The sequence below is a fragment of the Artemia sp. Qi Xiang Cuo genome, chromosome 8 (assembly GCF_049724085.1).
Source record: "Artemia sp. Qi Xiang Cuo chromosome 8, ASM4972408v1, whole genome shotgun sequence".
In the NCBI taxonomy this organism is placed as follows: Eukaryota; Metazoa; Arthropoda; class Branchiopoda; order Anostraca; family Artemiidae; genus Artemia; species Artemia sp. Qi Xiang Cuo.
The window spans coordinates 36,103,707-36,121,639 of NC_142801.1; the positions used below are offsets into that span (position 1 = coordinate 36,103,707).

Below are 17,933 nucleotides of genomic sequence, written 5' to 3' on the forward strand. Positions count from 1 at the left end.
ATAAATGTTTCCTTCAACAGTTTTCCGAGACAACTAACTGTAGACTATAGCTGTCTAATGACTAAATAATTTCCCCATTACTAGGCCGTTCAAGAATAATAAGAAGACGAATAAAGAATCATATTTTCTTTTATTATACGCATAAAAAAGTAACAACACTTAAAAAATACTACATTGAACACATGAAAGCACATTAAACATGAAAAAATACACTTTTTTTTAAATTTATTTATAATAAAAAATTGAACATTTACATAGGCACTAGAGAAAAAAACACTTTAATAAATACACTTTTTTTTTAATTTATTTATAAAATAATACAACATTTATTAGAATATGCACTTAAAATAATTATATCACTTTTATTTACAGCATTTGGAATGGAGTCCCCCCGGGGCGGCCCCTGCGGCGGCCGGGAAGCGCCGCGAGGGCCGCTGCGGCGGGCCGGGGGGGGGGGTGGACATTAAATAGTGGAAATTGATCTGCCTTGCATACACACATTAAAAATTGTTTGTGATAAAGAAAAAAAGAATTTAAAAACACCCATTACCCAAAAAAAACCTCCCACCCAATTTGTACTTTTTTTAATGAATTTAAGTTAATTTTTCTAGACTAAGTTGTTTTCTGTACTCTACAAATTCAACTCGATCTCAGATTAAATAGTGACCGTGTGGTAGTACCTTCACACCATCTTCAAGTACATAGACTTTGTCCGATATGGCCGACATGGCGTTTTTCTCAACTCTAACTGTGTAGTTTTTAAACTGTAAGGAGCGAACCGCGATGACTTTCGCTCTCGGGACTAAACTAAGTTCCATACAGTTCCTATGGACACTCATGTCAAAATTATTTTTTATAAAGTATGTAGGTACCCCCTTGCAAACTTGTTTGATATCCTTGTTGTGCGTTTCCACACAGTATACCTTCGGCCCAGGAAACAGACCACTGGATATCAGATCGCTACCCGTTTCAGATTTTAACATTAACAGATGATTTTGGGCCGGGCGTTTCACTAGCTCTGGGTAGCGGGATTCATCCCAATTAGTGTAGTCTATTCGTGAGCTAATGTACTCGCCATTTTCGAAATCATTCAATAGATTTTCAGTTTTGGCATGTAACAGGAGTGAATCAGTGTCCCCGTAATACACTTGAACTTGTCCCTCAATCGGCCACTGTACCTTGCATACATTATAATAAAATGACAACATGAGTTTCTTATATATTTGAGTTATTGCACTCCCGCCTGCAATATTTTTATTTAAAACAATGTTTCTTTTCTTGCGATATAGGAGCACCATATTAGAGTCTATGATTGTGAACGATGTGAAGTTTGAATCTGCAATGATTCGAGCATAATCTTTGGGATTGGTTACGATGTCACATAGACATCAGTGTCCTATGATTTCGCATATTGTACCGAAAACTTAATTCAAAATGAGTCAATACCCTTCTTTTTCAACTTTAGTTTTCACTTGTGAACGCTTACTGATAAAGGTATAAATAAACGTTTTTATTTAAGGCTTTTGGTCAAATTGGAGGGCTCTATGAATCTTTGTGACCTTGAAACCATTGGACACCATCCATTTCAATGGCACGTGATGAACAAGGATATTCTGTTTCGGGTTGAGGTCGGCAATTAGTTTTTGTTTTGAAGGTACCCAGTGCATACTCCCATTCTCTACTAAAGATAAATTATAGGGGCTCAGAGAGTCCCTACCCACCGGTCTATTTATGCGCGGAAAAACAAAGTCTTTTACCGAGTCATGGATTTCCATGGGTATTTCACCGTCAATTTCAAAAAACCATCCCTGTGCCCCATTCTCCTCAACACTAGCAATGTCGGGGAAATTCGAAGCACATGGATTCTCAAGCCATTTATAATTGCCACATGGCAAACAGTAGTGAGACATTGCCGATGGGTAAAGAGAATTCATATCCAATAAAACTGCGTCTGACTTTTCATAGGTGTGCTGTCCGGTCGGATCAGTTTTCAAGACACGGTCCCCATGAAAAAAATGCCCACCTCTCATTGATCTCTCGTCAAACAGATGATCATCCAGGTTGTCCATCAGACCTATTTCTTCTTTGCTGATTTTAAGTATCAAGTCCATCACCAGATGAGGAGTGGAAAATAATACCCTAAATCCAACCCAAATTCCCTATAGATTTTATCCGTATTTTTGCACATAATGTCCAGAAGAGTGATTACGTCACTGGCCAAGTATAGTTTACAATAATCCCACCCATTTTTACAACCGCCCTTTGCCCAAATCCTTTTAGCAAATTCATAGTCACTAGTTGTGCACTCACTCTCAGTAAGAGAATTGTAAAAAGCTTCAATGGGCGGTAGTGACACCTCATCTAGCCTCGAGCAAGAGTTGTAATAATCATATGGATATATACCCTTACACGTTAATAAATAATACATTTCATCATCGGGGAAGCGCTGTTTAAGGAGGGGGAAGCTATCAAAATTGTCACTTTTCTGTACCTGAATCAATTGACATAAAGATTTGGGGTAGAAGCTGAAGGAGTCTAAAAAACGGATTTTATTCAGGCACGTGTTACCCTTGTCAACTGTTTTCCACATGAATTCTAGCAGCAGTAGCTTCTCCGATGATTTAGGTACGATATTATATGAAAAAGACCATCTATCCATGCGTCATCTACAACTCCACCCTTAGCAATGCGGGCCAACGCCGGTAGAACAAACTTTAAGTCGTAATTGGAATTGTGTATAAAAACAGGTACGAAATATTGCTGTCTAACGTTTAAATCGCACGACTGATGTGCTGCCCCTCTAAAGTTACTCCCCTCCCGATGTAATTTCCTGCCACAAATGATCATTGTCGATCACCTTCCTCCTCCCCCTCTTCCCAACACCATCATCAAATTCTCCCTTGCAAACCCAACACATTTTACGATTTTTAATTGCCATTATGTCATCTGGTGATAGGAACATAGGATAGTTTCTGTAACGAAGGTGTGAAATTGCACCGTCTGCTGTTTTGATTAGACTGACCAATGCCGATCGCATGCAGTCTTCACCGTCACCCAACATCTTGGTGACGGCACTTGCATGGTATTATTGGAATCTCGTTGCGCGTGAGCGTAAGAGACCCCTATGGCTTCATGTATTTTAACACAATTTGGATTTGACGAATCGTAAACGTCTGTGAGTTTTTCTTCGCAGTCTAAAGCGTTCTTATTGCTCTGTAGGAGCGTGTTTTGGGAATTTTTAAAACCTAAGATCGCTCTATCTCCGCTTACGGTCTCCACAGCCTGGTATCCATGACGTTTACAGTGTTTCATTTGATGCTTTAACTTTAAATCAGCCCAAAATCTTGAAAAAAAGGCATGTTGGACATTAATAACGTACACTCCCACATTTTTACCCTCACATAGAACCCTGCTGATATCGGTAATTGGATTAAAATGTCCAATTTAATCGGGGCCTGTGGGTGGTGTATATAGAAGCCACACCCAATGTTCCACTGATTCAATTGAAGGAGCCCTCACTGCAAATAACTTGCCCTTCTTATCGGAACGGTGGCCATCCTTAAATTCAGTATCATACTGTAACACCGTGACACCAATCTTTAAATGTGCATTAGCCCACTCGAAAATATCTAGTCCTTTTAATGTCACGGGAAATTGACCATTTAAACAATTAAAATCTACTATGGGGAACTTCGAATCCTCGCTACCATTAACTGCCATTTCATCCAACTTTTTCTTAGATGCATCTTTTTGAAGAGGTTTGTATCCTGGAATTATAAATGCAATCTTGAAATACTACAACATTGTATCGAAACCCATTTTTTGTATCTGCCTACAACACTCTAAATCGTAATGATGCTTTCATTCAATACTCATTGACCCAGTCCCCACCACCTCTTGCAATAAAATCCTTTTTAAATCTACAAATATTAACATTTAAACTTTCAATAAATAAAACCACCGACCCACTACCCCCCTCGTTAAAATTTTCCCACTTCGTTTGAATGCTATTTACCCAATTTAGAAAAACCTCCTCATAATTTGATAAATGCCGGCGAATTTCCAACATCTCTGTGTGCAAGTATTTCGAATTTAGCTCGCTCGCATTTTCATTTAAAAAAATATTTTTAGTGCTATTGATGCTTTTAAACTAACCCCACCCCAACACCTCCATCTGTGGTTCAAGAAGGGCTCGAATCTTATTAGTATATAAAAATGTAATGGCCTGGGGATCTGTTATTATATCACCTGACACTAGAGAGTTAAATGGATCACCGAATTTGGTACTGTAGACCTTTGTATGGTGCACGGCAGAGTTGGAAAGAAAAAAAATCTGGAAGAGGGGGTACTTGTGTTGTTCCTATACCTTTACTACTACTGCTACTACTACTGGCTGTATTATTAGCCAGAATGGTGGGGGTAACTGAGAATTGTCAATAGCACCACCCCCAGTCTGTTCAATTGCATTGGATGGAGGTGGCATGAGGTACTCTAAGCCTGTTAGTATGTATTCCAAGGTGTTTGGGGATAGCTGATCAAGCCAGCCTGTATTGTCCTGTGACGAAATTTCTTTATGAGGACCCGGTTCAGATGCACTAGTACTACCAACATCGCCTAAATGCTCTTGCATAAATCTATCTGTCCATTCCGGGTCCTCCACCATGTCAATGTCACAAGTTAAATCGTCTAGGCTGGCCATGTCCCCAAAACAGTTATTTTAAAGAGCCCTATGCTACTCCATAGTGTCTAAAACTAACGTAGACTCATCTATAAACTCTACTGTTAATGCTAAGATTGATTCAGCTCCACCAAAAACGGATTTTTTAAAACCCGATGAACATGTCGCATCTAGTTGTTTAATCTATAGAAAAAGGGTTAATTTCTATGTGAAATGAATATTATCTTGTACAGTTAAAAAACCTATTTTATCTTTCATACCAACCCCCAAAACTCAATTCCTCCTAACATTATTTAAGTAAATACTTGCCACCACCCCACCCCCTCCACAGTCAGTTCCGAAAGACGCCATACCCTATTTATGCTGAAGCATTTCAGGTCGTATGTTCACAAGAATATTTAATAAGTACCATTTTCACCCCACCCACACAACTCAATTACTATTAGCATTATTTTAACTAAATACTTGCCACCACCCCCCACCCTCCCAGAAAGTTTAGAAAGACGCAATACTCTATTTATCCTGAAGCATTTCTAGTCTTATGTTTACCAGGATATTGAATAAGTACTATATGTTATCCAACCCACAAAACTCTAGTTCTCTTGGATTATTTTAACCTATATACTTGCCCCCACCCCCTCCTCAGCCATTTCAGAACGATGCAATACCCGATTTATCTTGTAGCCGTTCTAGTTGTATGTTTACTAGGATATTGTATCAGTACCATTTTTCACCCTACCGACAAAATTCTAGTTCTCCTAACATTATTTAAACTAAATACTTGCCGCCGCCCCCTCCCCAGACATTTGAGAAACACGCAATACCCCTATTTATGCTGAAGCATTACTGGTCGGATGTTTACCAGGATATTGAATAAGTACCAGATTTCACCCCACCCGCAAAACTCAATTCCTCCTAGCATTATTTAAGTAAATACTTGTCTCCACCCCCTCCCCCAGAAAGTTCAGAAAGAAGAAAAAGAGTGCTTTCTTTTACAATAAAAAAAATATATTATATTCAGCTATCTCTGAGGGGAGCAGAGAAATTTAAAACAATGGTTGGGGCGAGGGATTAATATTTTTAATATCTCTGACATACACTCTTAGAGTGTTGAAAATAAAGACTAAAAAAAAGGTTGGAAAGAAATAGGTAGATATTTCTATAATCAGGTAGAAGGTAGAGGTAAAATACCTACATTTCCAAATACAGACTGCACGTGTATACCTCAAGCCCCTGGAATAGCAAGAAGAGTGGTGGTCTCACTATCTTGAGTATACGGGGTCGATGCATTATGAGAAGCTATCCACTCCCTCTTGAATTTTCTGCCAGGTTGCATAGAGGTTTGCGCAGAGCTGACACTGACGTGAAAGGCTCCTGGTATTAAAAGTTGTGTGGTCATTAGCTGGTCCAGAGCATTTGTAATGGAACCAGCATATCTGATGATGGAAGGCCTTGCAGCTTGTACCGATGTGGTATCATTCCATCTTGCTCTTTTTCCAGGGGGAGAGTATGTAGGAATCCTCATCCTTAAAAAAGAAGAAAAATTTAGATTGAAATAATGACTCCTCTTTTACCGATAAATTGCCCTCTAAAGTTGATTCTGATGTTTGTAACGCTGTATCTATTATTGGTTTAGAAATATTAAAAAAAAGTTTCTAAAGTAGAATTTTGGAAAATTTTGAGTTTGGGGGGAAGGGGGGTTTCAAAAACATCTTCCCATAATATATAATCGATTCTGATATTTGTAACGATATATCTATTAGCAATTTAGAAACATTTAAAAAAGGTTCTAAAGTAAATTTTTGGAAAATTTGAGTCTGGGGGGAAGGCGGATTTCAAAAACATCTCCCCATAATATAAATTACCCCCCCCCCTAAAGTCGATTCTGATATTTGTAGCGCTCTATGTCCTTTTTATACAAAACTTAAATTTCTTCCCAAGAAAATATTTTGAATACGATTTGGCTGTATATAAATTCTAAGTTTAGTGTACTATTCTTTTAATTAACGATTTTAATAACAACTTTATCTCTATTTTCAAAGTGTCTTGAATTAGACAAACACATGTGTTATTAATCTTATGTGGTAACACGAGCGTGCGAAGTCTGGCTCCAAAACTGACCCTTTTTGAAACACAGATGGTTCTATTTCAGCAGATAAAGAAAGCGCATTTTAATAAAATGAATGGGGAAACTGACATTTTTGAAGAAAAAGAGCTACTTCGAATGAATTAAACTCGTAAACAGAGGAGGGGAGGGGGGATTAGGTTTACATAATAGAAAAAAGTACGTATTTTACGTTTTCTAGCGACTATAATCTTCATATTGTAGAGTTTGTATTGTTGGGGGAGGGCTATGCCCCCTGAAATTTGAATTTACTGGAGAGATGGTAAAATTATTCAATTTGGAAATAAATTAAGATATTTACTAAGCTGTACTCACATTATAAATCGAAGTAGGCATAGCTTCAACGTCAATAAAATTTAGTGTATTATCCATGATATGTTAAACCATTATGTAAGTTTAATCGTGATTAATGGCCATTACATACAAAATCTCAAGGACGAATGTAAATCACTCTTTTTTGTTTGAATCCAATTACTAATCAACTTACCGTATATTGAGCAACCTCCGCTGTCTCTGATTGGCCCATCAAACGGATGTTGCCTCAAAAACCACTCTGGTTCTGTTATATAATCTCAACTATACTCTCAAAACATGTTGGACCACTTTATAGGTTGCCAGCTTTTTTTAAAATGTGCACGTGAAGCTACACTGCATATTCATGTACAGTTGATATCAATAACAAAAAGCCAGTCTGGCTGTGTTATAAAACCTTGACTATACTCTCAAAACGTGTTTGACCACTTTATAGGTAAAGGTTTGCCAGCTTGTTTGCAATGTCGACGTGAAACCACACTGTATATTCTTGTAGGCGTGAATGTACGCTTGAATGTACGCTTGAAATATATAGAAAGATTACTACTGATATTTCCTTTTGAGTATTAAATTCTTTCACGTCTTACTAGGAACGTAAATCAAAAGACCATATTTGGTGCGAGGTCATTAAAATAGCGTAAATGTAGTATATCTTGAATTGCATGGAGTATCAAGTTGAAACTTTCAATGAGTGTTATGGGGGCAAGTGGACTTCGGTTTTAAATAAAGAGGAGGGAGCGGAGAGTCAGCAAACTTATTTTGAGTTGATCAAGCCAAAGATTTTCTCACTATAATCCTCTATTGAACCTACAGTCTATTAACGGTTAAGCAGAGAGGTAAACCAAAATACACGACGCGTTATCAGGTGGTTTAAAAGAGGATGTCTGTATGATCCAGGAAATGGCTTTTGGTATTAAAGAGGAATTTTAACTTATGGGGTGAGGGTAAGGGTCTAATAGTTTGGTCTCCGATCTGTTGGAAATTTTTGGTACTGGGAGTGCCTGTTGGACTAGAATATATTCTCAGTGAAGTAGCGATGTAGACCAAACGAAACCATGTGAACTTAGGTTATGAAAATAGTGTATCTACATCATCCTAGGGATCGGGATTGTGGGATCAAGTTGATATCTTCAGGAGATTCTAGGGGACCATGTCAGCAATGAATTTTGATGGGGGAGGGAGAGTAAATGCTAATTTGAAATAAATTATATATCGATGCTATTAAAATGTTAAATGTTCAACATCTCAGGAACGAGAAATCGAGATTGACCTGAAACTTTCGGAGTGTTTGGGGTGAGAAGACAAAAGGGCCTTCCTTTTTGTATATAGAAGCAGAGAATCTGGGGGGAAAAATTATGGCTTTTCGAACCTGTTTATATTTCCACCCTCCAATCAGCTGCAAAATGATGTTCATAAGTATCTCGGTAAGGTGAACCATTAAATTAGAAACTAATTTTGGCTGCATCGGTTTGTAATACCGGAAAATGAGACTGTTTTTTTGTGTGTGATAGGTCTCTATCTTATAGTGTATGCAAAAAAATCCAGATACATTTTAATAGGAGCAATAATGTTTGAAGATTGAAGATTTGTAAACGCGTATTTTGAAGACGTGACACTTGAAGCTGGACCAACAAATTTGGCTTTCCTTGATTGGCTTACACTTACAGGCCGCGTAGAAAATACTATCTACTGACTATTGCTCCATCTTAGAGGTCTAAGTTTTCTAGTCTTAAGTTTAATTTTCAAAATAAATGCAAAAATTCTAAATCACGGAATCTGATGCTGGAATCCAGTGAAATGAACTTTGAAGCTGTGTAATTTCTATAGTCGTAGGAATACATACAAACAGTGGGACAAAAAGGGAAAATTTGACCAAAATTCAATCTGAAGTGCCCCTTCTCCACTATGGAAAATTGGTAAAAATTGGAGGAAATTCTTGATATATATCCAAAAACATTTTTGGAAGCACTGAACTTCCTCCCCAAAAACTCCCAAAGAGCTTTCTCATTGATATGTTTAGTAACAAAGTAGATGTATTGAGATCGTCTTTAACTATATTCAGTGTTGGTTTAAACTGATTTAGAGTATTTCTTCAAAAAGAGCTTGTTCTGTGGAAATGTGTTAGTATAAAGCGGGAAAGTAGCATGCGAAAGAGAAATTCCATTATAAAGCTTTTAGTTGCCATAATCACAACGCCTTGAAGTGGGATATAGTCCTCAATGGATAACTAAATACTACATCCTTAGCTTTAACAATTTAGTTATTGTCTGAAAGAGTTTTTTAGCCATGTTCTATTAAATTTTTCTACCACAGCTCGTAATTTCGCACCAATTTACAAAACGGCCATTCCATATGAAACGCGTTGAGTCTGACTTTGAACCCCACACAACCATGTTACATATTCTTTAGACTGTACATGAGTGCAATCCCCTTGCACAATGATTAATAACAATGGAATCTTTAAATAAAGAAATACTTTTGTTTTGCAAGTCCTTCGTGTATGAATTTATAGCTTGACACTTTTAATTCAAAATAAGATTTAAATTTCAACCTTCGCAAACCCTTTTCCTGTAATGCTCAATGCAGAAAAACAACTTGCATGGGTTTATAAGACTAAATATATATTGTAATTGGATTCAAAAATGCACCCACTCCCACCCCCTGCCTCATATAAAAGTGTTCGCTATGTAAGTTGTAAATGGCTTCAAGCCCCGCCTCAGAGAAATGTTCATTGACATCCCCCTTAATGGCTGCTGTGATACTCTGCAAAAATGTTGATAAATGAATGAATTATTAGAATTTTACTATATTTGACTTTTTCAGGGCAATTTTGAACTTAATGGACTTCACATACTTGAATAAGCATAAAAAGCAAATTGTCTTTTATTTATATCCTCAAAATTCTCATCGTTAGGGCTTTATTTATTTTTGACAAAGGTCGCTGTTTCCTCACCGTTCACTATCACATAAGGTTGCATGATTATGTTGATTTAAATTTTTTAGCCAGATTGTTTTTAATCCTCAATATCTTTTGCTGAAGAATTATGCCTTTCATGTCAAATTCAAAATGGGAATTCCCTGAGCTTATCCTTTTGATTGATTTTCCCCTCACAGTTGTTTTATATCAAATATATAAACACAGCTAACTATGGCTCTGTATATGTTATAGTGAAATGAGTGTAATATCTACAAGTTTTTTGTTCAATAATTGATAGACCACAGTGTATACTGGTATAACAAAGTAATAAAAAACAATTACCTTTCTTCTTCTGTTTACGAAAGGGCGAAATGACGACCTACTCAATTTCAAACAGTTCGTGGTAACGAACTGTAAGTAAGGAGCGACCCGGCTATATAGTAACCGAAACTCTAAAAACCGGAATTTTGATACCCATAGATACATAATAGAATCATATTTTTTGCTGAATTTAAAATAAAAAGTTTCATTAAGTTTAGTTTTACCCATCAAAAGTTACGCGCCTGAGAAAATTTGCCTTATTTTCGAAAAAACTGGGGAAAACCCCCAAAAAATCATAAAACTTTAATGTAAATCACACCATTGGATTCAGCGTATCAGAAAACCCTACTGCGGAAGTTTCAAGCTCCTATCTGCAAAAATGTGGAATTTTGTATTTTTTGTCAGAAGAAAGATCACGGATGTGTGTTTATTTATTTTTTTTTTTTTTTTTTTTCAGGGGTGATCGTATCGGTCCAGTAGTCCTAGAATATTGTAGGAGGGCTCATTTGAACGGAAATTAAAAGTTCTAGTGCCCTTTTTAAGTGATCAAAAAAATTGGAGGGCAACTTGGTGCCCTCCCACGCTCAATTTTTCCCGAACTCACCCAATCAAATTTTGAGATAGCCATTTTGTTCAGCATAGTCAAAAATCTTATAAATATGTTTTTGAGGATGACTTAATTCCCCACAGTCTCCGGGGTAAGGGCTGGAAGTTATGAACTTTGCCCATTGTTCACATATACTATTGGTTAATGGGAAGCATAAAGACGTTTCAGGAGGGATTTTTCTGATGGGTGGGGGGGTTGTCGGGGGAGGGAGTCACGGGGGAGGATCCTTCCATGGAGGATGTTTTCTTGGGGAAAGGGGGAAGGGACATTTCTATGAAGGGGCGCCGGATTTCCCAGCATTATTTAAGAAAACGATCAGAAATTAAATAAAAAAACAAGTTTTTTCAACTGAAAGTAAGGAGCAACATTAAAACTTAAAACAAACAGAAATTATTACGTCTATGACGGGGTTTGCCCCCTACTCAATACCTCGCTCTTTACGCTAAAGTTTTTTTTAGTACTTTCAAAAGAGCTATCTATTCTAATTAACCGGCCTTTGTGATGAGGGGTTTGTGATTCGAACGAAATTCGAACTTTAGCGTAAAGAGCAAGGTATCGACTAGGGGGCAAACTCCCTAATACACGTAATAAAACATACGAATATAGAAGTTCGTTACGTAAGTTAATTCGTAATTTACGTCAGATCAAAATTTCGGGAAAGCTAATTAGCCAAAAAAAAGTAAAATTAATTTGCAAATTACATATTAATTATTTAAGTACAGTGAGTCAAAATCAAAGCTGCATTTATTCAAAAACGTTTAGAAATTAAATAAAGAAAACAAGTTTTTTTAAATGAAAGTAAGGAGTGACATTAAAACTTAAAACGAACAGAAGTTATTCCGTATATGAAAGGGGCTGTCCCCTCCGCAATACCTCGCTCTTAGCGCTAAAGTTTGGACCTGTCACACAACTTCATTTTTAAGACAATAAAAAACTTTAGCGTAAAGAGCGAGGTATTTAGTAGGGGACAGCCCCTTTCATATACAGAATAATTTATTTTAAATGTTTCCTTGAGGTAAGGGACATTTCTATGAAGGGGATGCCGGATTTCCCAGCATTATTTAAAAAATTTCACATTCACAATATATAAGTATAAAAATTTCACATTCACAATAATATACGAAATAAAAATATACGAATATAGAAGTTCGTTACGTAAGTTAATTTCTAAATTACGTCAGAACCAAATTTAGAGAAAGCTATTTAGCATATATACGTATAAAAGTTACGTATAATATATACGTATAAATATTTTACATTCACAATAATATACGTAATAAAAACATACGAACATAGCAGTTCGTTACGTGAGTTAATTTGTAAATTACGTCAGAACAAAATTTAGAGAAAGCCATTAAGCACAAGAAAAGTAAAATTAATATGCAAATTTTATTTTACTTATTCAATGACGGTGAGCCAAAATGAAAGCTGCATTAACTAAAAAACGATCAGAAATGAAATAAAAAAACTAGTTTTTTTTAACTGAAAGTAAGGAGCGACATTAAAACTTAATAAATATTTTTTTTAATATTTTTTTTTCCTGGCAAGGGGTCAAAATCTGATTTGCCCTTCAAAATCTGGGCAAGTGGAAACACTGGTATGTTGTGTTGATTCGGTCTTGACACTAAATTTAATAAAAAAAACAAGTTTTTTCAACTGAAAGTAAGAGTGACATTAAAACTTAAAACGAACAGAAATTATTCCGTATATGAAAGGGGCTGTCCCCTCCTCAACGCCTCGCTCTTTACGCTAAAATTTTTTATTGTTTTAAAAAATAAAGTTGTAAGACAGAGTCAAACATTAGCGTAAAGAGTGAGGCGTTGAGGAGGGGACATAATTTCTGTTCGTTTTAAGTTTTAATGTCGCTCCTTACTTTCAGTTAAAAAAACTTGTTTTTTTTTATTTAATAACGTGTAAAGACGGGTCCCTGCTTTGAAGCTACCGTGTTTTATTTATCCTATATTCAAAACCTTCGATAGGGTTTTCTCTAAAAGATCGTACCACTTTTTTTTTGACCAAAAAGCTGTTGAATTTAGATCCGTGAGTACATTCTAAACTTGACCTCTAGCTTTAATTGGCTTTAAACCGTTCAGGCTGTGCCGAAGACACCCCTTAAAGGTCCTTTCTTTTCTTTTTTAGGCTGAAGGATTGTCAAGTTTGCGAATATTGTCTGAATGGGAGAGGTTAAAAACATTACATTTTTCTTTAAAACCAATATTTCTTCAAAATATCAGATGGTTTTGCATTTCTTGTGAAATTTTAAGAATTATTCTATAATAAGTTTTCAAAAAAGTCTCAAATTGAGACTTTTTTCAAATAAGTTTTCAAATTGACCTCCCTTGCTCCACTGTCCTGCCCTTGGGTTACATTACTGAATTGTCTTCGGATTTGCCAGTACGCCTACGCTTATAAAAGTGGAAAATTCATGGAAAAATCAAAAAATTGATCACAGGCTTTCTTATTTTAGCTACCAATTCTGGTGCCAAATCCAAGCCAGCAGAGAATAATACCCCATGAAATAAAACAGATACAAACATTATTCGAATATACGTATATTAAGAGTTGTGGTCTCCTTATATCGCAAAAAGTAAGTTGAATTTGAGATCTAATTTCTATGTTTAAATTAATTTCACATATAAAGGAAGTGTATCTATATAAAATGCTTTTGGGTGATATGTCCTAATACCTTATTCACCTTAATCCATTTTGAGATGCAATTCAGTTTTTATGGTACTATTTGTAAATAAGAAACCTAGGCTTTCAAAAATACTATTTATCGGACATTACAAGGAAACACCGGTTTGCCTTGTTTGCACATGTGTGCCAAGGATAGAGGGATGGCTCACGAAGAAATAATTAGCCTGTCTACCATTTCTCCCTTGAAAAAAGTCCCCTGGTGGCTAACGCAACCTTACCAACAACGATCAAGACCAATCTGGAGCCATTACACAGTTTTCGCCAACTTGGAAGAAGACAGAAATCGTAGTGGCTACACATACCCCTCCCCTCCCTGGCTTAAGATAGATGTACTTTGACAAATCTGTCAGAGCGTGTGTGCTGCTACATGTACGGATGCGAATCATTATTTATGGACAAAGCTTTTAGTGAAGCGGTTGACATAAACTTGTTTAGTTTTAAACACCAACTTAAAGCTAATATAAAACTTTTTGTAAAGCTCTTAGAGCTAGCGGCTTCAAAAGTTTACTAAACGGCTAGCTTTTTATTTTGTGTCCTTCTACATGTAGGTATGCAAATCATCGTTTAAGGGTAAAGCTTTTGGTACAGCAGAGGATATATATTTGTTTAGCCTTAAACACCAACTTAAAGCTAATATAAAACCTTTTCAGACTTTTTTAGGGCTAGAGGCTTCAAGAATCTTCACTGAACGGCTAGCTTTTCACAGAACTTTCCCTTGGAATAAAAACACTTACTTCCTGATATGGGTTTCACACTTGTTCCACTCTATACATCCGAATCTAGCATCTTGTCTCTCTACCACTTGCAGGAAAGAAGTGACCTAGGATAAAACTGTATCCCTCTATACGAGAGCTTAAAGTTTTGTGTTTCAATGCGTAGACATTTTCTTAGATTTGTGATAAGTGGCATTCTAACACCGTTTCGTCCAATCAAAAATCGTTTTGTAGGTGGTGGAAACTTCCCCTGGAATTGACAGGAAACTGGGAGGGAAATCTATCGGGTAATTTTCTATAAAAGTCGCCCCGTTGAGACCTCTTTTTCTTATTAAGAAGTAACCTTTCATTCTAGACAGTTGCCTATATATTTCTTTTCTTTTCATAGATCCCTGGCTTTGACCTAGCACATTCGGGAGTAAATTATAAGTACAACAAGTTTCCTTGTCAATAATTTTAGTAAACGTAATGCTTTTCTCTACGCCACAGATAATTTTTCATCCTATCAGAGAAATTTTTGTATATGGGGTGGTATCAAAAGTTTATTAACAATTTTTAAGTTTAAGCAGTTTCAGAGTCTTTGTGCTAGTATTAACACAGCAAAAAGCGATTTGCCCTTTGTATATAATCCATTTGCTCTTTTTTTCGCCATTTTGTGTAAAAGATCTAAAATAGCCCAAAAATCGTAATTGGTTTGAAATTTGCAACACGATTGTTATGTCATTTTAGTCATTGGACTCTCGTAAATAAGGCCCAAAAATGGAGTGAAGATTTTTTTTCAGATTACATTTTTTTCAGATTTTTTTTTACATCGATCTTCCGAGTGTTTTTCAGGAATGTTTTTCATTCTATTTGATGAATGTCGTGCTATTGGTCTCGAATTTCATTCAAAAGTTTGAACCTGTTCTTTTTATTAACTATGACGGTCGCTGACTACATACCTTGGTGTCTCATCAGAGATTACATTTCTTGGCACCTCCGTTGTCAAGACACTTAACTGTATCTCATACTGTGGCCTCCTTGTCGGCACATCTGTGTGCCACACTCGCAGTCTTCTGGTCGTTCAGATTTGTCAACAAATATTTGCCTAATATGTTCCACTTGATTCCGAGAAACGCCATGCCATTTCAACTGTTTTGACGTATCCAGTCTCTACAACAGTGTTGCGCTGCCTGACATCAGGTATGCTATGCTTTTCTTGAAAATATTTACTGAAACTGCTAAAGCCAAAATTTATTCCTAGTCCAGGACTTTTAGCTCAAAAAAGTGTCGAACCCGTACAAAATTGCAATATAAACGAAAATGGTACCAAAATGATCAGAAAAAAATTCAGTACAACATACTAAAAGTCCCCACAAATCCGCGTGGGGCGAGTACCCGAAAAACAGGGGAAAAGGGGGAAATGCGGGGGAAAATGGGAAAAATGCCGAACATGCCCAGAAAATAGTTTAAAGAGAGTTTTCTGAGGTTTTCACATACGCTGATTAAGAAATTGACATCGAAAATTCAGTATAGAAAAAGAGTACTACGGAAAATGGGGGAACAGGGGAAAGATGGGAGAAAAGAGAAGAATACAGGTAGGGGTAGAAAGCGGTTTGAAAGATATTTTCTGGGGTATTCCTATCTGGTGATTACGAAATTGAGGACTAAAATGATATAAAAAAATTGATTAACATAAAACGGGGAAATGGGGGGGGGGAGGGAGGGGAAAAAGGGAAAGATACAGGGTAGGGGTAGAAAGCATGTGGAAATGTTTACAAATGTTAATACAGGAGATCTATAGAGGTTCGGCTACCCCATAGGTTCGGAAAAGGCAAAAAAAACTCGAGAAAGAAATACGGAAAGATACTGAAATTACTTTATTCCGTATTCCTCGCCGTTATCAACAAGCGCGTGGGTTCGTCAACATAATCCTGTTTTAATTCGACATTCAGTAAGAGAAGCAAGGTAGACTAGTCACCGCGGAGTTCCATTCCCGACGACAAAACCTATCCTGACGGAATGACATCTAGCGGATCCAATAGTCCCCAGTCTTCTAGAGAACTGTCCTTTCACTAGTTCCACAGAGCTTAGAAGTATAGGTTCCGGGCTGATTGCCCAAAAAGGCGTCAATGGAGAGGATGCTAAAGCTGTAGGTGAGCTGATCCTCCAGCGCATGGATGGCCAATCCGTCGAAAGTTTTTCATTCAGGAAGAAAGACAAAGTCGTTAAACTGGCATCCGATGGGAACATAAGAATAGATGGCGAGATTTTGCATATCGACCCTGCACTGCTTTTTCAACGTCTTTCGACTGCTGCCTATACATCTGAAAATGACATGGCAGAAACTCTACGTTACGAACTGTGCAGTTATCCGCCCGCTTTGTTTGAGCATTCTGGCATAATGCGTCAGCCAGACAAACCTGCACTAGCGAAAGCAATATGGAAAGAAGCGAAAACGGACTCGATTGACCACCTGCCAGTGTCAGATCGTGTCACTGTAGTTGACGGAGGTTGGCTGCTTCTGCAAGTACCTTGGAAGATTGGTGATACTTTTGATTCAATCTGGGACAGCTATGTTAGTTTCGTTACTCGACGCTGTACCTCCCCTACTCTTGTCTTCGATGGATACAGCGCTGGTCCAACCACGAAATATGCTACCCACAACCGACGGTGTAAGGGAAGCCAGCATCAAGTGATCGATTTCAGTTTAGGGATGAAGCTCCAGAAAAAGAAGGAAGAGTTTTTGAGCAACTCTCAGAACAAACAGCGAATTATAAGCTACATCGGGGAAAAACTCAGAGCCAAAGGATTTGAAGTCGTCCATGCGAAGGATGATGCTGACTATCTAATCGTGAAGACTGCCGTAACGAAAGCAGAAAACTCTAAAACAATAGTTCTTGGCAACGACACTGACCTTCTGATTCTACTCTTGTATCACCTCCCGCCTAATGCAAAAACACTTTACTTCGAATCGTCAACGAACGCAAAAGAAGCAATAACACGGTTCTGGTGCCTCAACGAAGTTAAAAAAAAAATGGGAGAAGTATCCAGGCTACTTCTGGTAGGACACGCACTCATGGGATGTGACACGACCTCACGAGTTTTCGGATTTGGAAAGCAAGCTGTGCTACCTCTTTTGAAGAAGAGCGAAGTGTTCAGAAAAAAATGCGAAGTGTTTCTGGATGAATCATCGTCTAGAGATGAAATTGTGAAAGCGGGTGAATATCTTCTCCTCAGCTTGTATAAAGCACGACCAAACGAAGATCTCACTAAGCTGCGACATCGAATTTTCTTGGAAAAAGTTTCTTTGTCAAATACTACGGCGTTTGTTAAGCCTGAAAGGCTTCCGCCAACCGAAGCTGCAGCTTCATTCCACTCCCAGCGAGTGCGCCTCCAGGTATCCCGTTGGAAAGGGGAACCAGCTGACCTCGACCCGGCTGACTGGGGTTGGGTCCTCAGAGACCATAAATACTCACCTGTGATGACCGATTTGTTGCCCGCACCTCAGACTCTTTTGAGTGTTGTGAGATGCAACTGTAAGACAGGCTGCGAGAACTCGCGATGCAGCTGCAAGAAAAATG

General features: G+C 37.4%; 1 protein-coding gene across 1 annotated transcript in view; it reads right to left on the minus strand.

Moving 5' to 3' along the window:
- Positions 1 to 14,489, minus strand: part of LOC148949363 (U-scoloptoxin(11)-Sm5a-like) — a 91,549-nt gene extending 77,060 nt beyond the window's left edge. The window contains exon 1 of the mRNA XM_089092929.1: positions 14,392 to 14,489. The gene's annotated coding sequence lies outside the window, so the exon portion shown is untranslated. The remainder of the gene's footprint in view (positions 1 to 14,391) is intronic.
- Between the last annotated feature and the right edge of the window lie 3,444 nt (positions 14,490 to 17,933).